A 3,121-nucleotide genomic window follows, 5' to 3' on the forward strand; every position below is an offset into this window, starting at 1 on the left:
AAGAATTTTGTGGGGAGGTTACAACAGGTTTTGCAAAGGTGTTTGCTCTGTACTGATGTAAAAGTACCTCACTTCTATGTCTGGTAGCATTCTCAGATATACCGGTTGCATAATGCAGAGTAACTCATTATGACAAAACCACAAAGTTTCGGACATATTTGTGAGTCTCAGACGGGCTCCCCATATAATCAATAAATATTAATTTCCAACTATCTGTGTCACATTATGTAATCCAAAGAAGTAAGTGGCCAAGTACAAAACATAGCATGAAAACTATCAGTATACTGCATAATAAAAGAGGGTGTAATGAAAAGGTATGGAGAAACTTCCAGAAAGCTTTCCTCACACATAAAGGTATAAAATGTGTTATGTGGACATGGAAGCAGAAACGCTTTATTTTCAAGTTAGAGCTCATTTCCTACTTCTCTTTACAAGCAAATTAATAATGGAAAACACAATCGGTATGAATCATTCTTAACAAACAGAATGCAAATGCATATTTCAAACAATTTTGGAAGGAGAAAAAATCTTAGTGACAAGGGAGAAATCACGAAATGGGTTCCAGAACGTTCAGTTTTGGGCCCACTCCTATTCCTTATTAGGGAATGTCGAGAATCCTCATAAAATTTTGCAATCACATTATCAACAAAGATCTTCTACCAAAGTCCCAGTTGGTATAGTAGGTGCCTTTTTGTTAGGACCTCATATTCCTCCACCCAGGTGCAATGGAGAAACTTACCATACTTTACCTTCTGGAACTTGTCTCTTCAAAAAATTTATACTTTGTGGATAATGGATCTCCCCCTCATTTCAGTGTTGATGTTCATAGGCTTCTGAATAACAGGTTTTGTGGCAGATGAATAGGCATAGGAGGACTGATTGCTTTGCCTTCACTCTCTCCAGACCTAACCCATTAGACTTTTATTTGTGGGGGCATCTGGAACCTACTCTAAGTGGAACCCCAGTACAAGATGTGCAGAGTCTTCATGCCTTTTTTTGTGAAAGGCTGTGAATCAACATGTAGTTCTCCAAAGATGTCAGCACACCAGGGATTCACATTGATGGCAGGTTGATGCATGTATCCTTGCGAATGGTAGGTATTTTGAATATTTCATTGATTAATATGTTGAAGAGTTATAGAAACTGAGCTGTAACATGGAAATAAAGCGTTTCTGGATCCATGTCCCTATAACATATTTTCTTCCTTCATGTGTGAGAAGTATTTGCTGAAAGTTTATCTATACCCTTTTTGTTGCACCCTTCATTAAAGCCAGCTAAATGTGGTCATAATAATTACAAGCTAAGTCACTAATTTGAAAACAGCTACTGCTCTCTCAGAACAAATAATGGTCTTTTATCCTCTCTTAGTAGCATACTTGGTCGAACTACATCTGTATTGTTCAAATAAGACAGTCACCTAGACGATAGTTTATGATACACTACTACTTGTCATTTAGCTTTACAGTGAACAGAGTTATTTGCCATGTACCTAATAGGATTTTCCTATTCTTAAATCTAGTTAATCAGATAATCTGTAGGAGGAGTGGCTGCAGAGGTATTTTCTTTCAGTTGGCTGGGAATTTTGGTGTTAGATACGAAAGAACAAAACTTCGCTCTGAACTGTAGGCAAAGAGGCGATGTGTACATGAAAATTAATTTTCTTTCTTAGATTTTAATATAGAAATTACAGTTCAGCTGGTCTTGTGATTATACAAACTACAGTTCAGTGAAAACTCATTCTATTGTTAGTAACAAGAACATCAGGGAGTAGGTTTACAGCAATATTCTTAATGAGATATTTGCAAGATGTGCAGTTACGTATTTTATAAAATTTCCAGACTAATCTGTTTTGCTGAACAATCTCTATTTGTGATACATACAAAACTCCTTCACTAATTATGTAAGACCACAGGGAGTGAAAATATACCACATGAGGTAAAACATTTGTCTTTAGGTCAAGACAATATCTTTTAAGAGCAAAACATGAGAAAATGAGCTTTCTGATTAGTTCCACTATGTGTTGACTGCTTTTAACTTGTTATCCTACTGAAACCCTTCTGCTGGTCTCCTATAAACAGTTGTGGTTCATCCTGTGGCGCAACAGAGTAGTGAACCCCCGTAGAAATATTCGCATCTGAGAAGCTTTTACAGTGCATAAAGATTTTAAATTTAAAGTCATCCAGTCTCTTGCCTCTGTGAGAAATGATTGTTTAGTAATATATATGGAACTCTCCACCAATATCTATAGTCATGTTTGAAACTGGCGGTCAGCTCTCACACACTCACCTTGACACGTGCGCAAAATCATGTTCTGCACCCCTGAAGACCACATTTCAGCGACAGCGAGGTGTGGAGAGGGAGCCAGTGCAGCAAGGGTCTCTTACTTGTACTTAGGAGCAACACTCTATTATGTATTCACGAGGAGGCCAATGTGTCTCATAAATAACAGATTTTGAATCTAATTCGTATCTACACTATTCTGTAACTGATGATATCCGTTGCGTCATTGATCTCTGTGAGAAATTATATTTCTGAAACAGAAATAATATCAGGATTCTAGTCAGCAACAACAGAGAATTTTCTCTTGTTTGTCGTAGTTAAGTTACCAAAAATATGACAAGCTTTTACCATTTCTCAAGTCAGAAGATTCGATAGAGAGTTGTGAGTTCGAAGATTTGATTTCTCAGATGTGCAGTGTCTACAATAATAAGTCCATATGTGTGATGCTTCAGTGCAGAAGTTTAGGGAAACAGATTTGTTTTTCCTGTCACTTGAAGATAAGCTCCACATCAAGGAGTTACGTAGATTGACAGCACAAAACAAGTTAGCCAAGAAAACTAAAAATAAAAGTAAAGAAATTGTAAGAATTTTCAGACCAGACATTTACAAGAAAGCAGATTTGATATGTGGTTGTGATACCACAAACAAAGTGTACTGTTTTCCATGTTTGTTGTTTGCAAAAGAAAATTATGGGCATGAAGCGACTTTGATGCCAAGATGAGTTGACGATCTCGGACATTTTCCACAGAAGATAAAAGAGCATGAGTGGTCCAAATCATATGTAAGTACACGGCCAGGGCTCAATATAATAGGGAAACAGGGTATTAGACAACAGTCAGAC

This window comes from Schistocerca serialis, chromosome 8, assembly GCF_023864345.2.
Source record: "Schistocerca serialis cubense isolate TAMUIC-IGC-003099 chromosome 8, iqSchSeri2.2, whole genome shotgun sequence".
Classification (NCBI taxonomy): Eukaryota; Metazoa; Arthropoda; class Insecta; order Orthoptera; family Acrididae; genus Schistocerca; species Schistocerca serialis.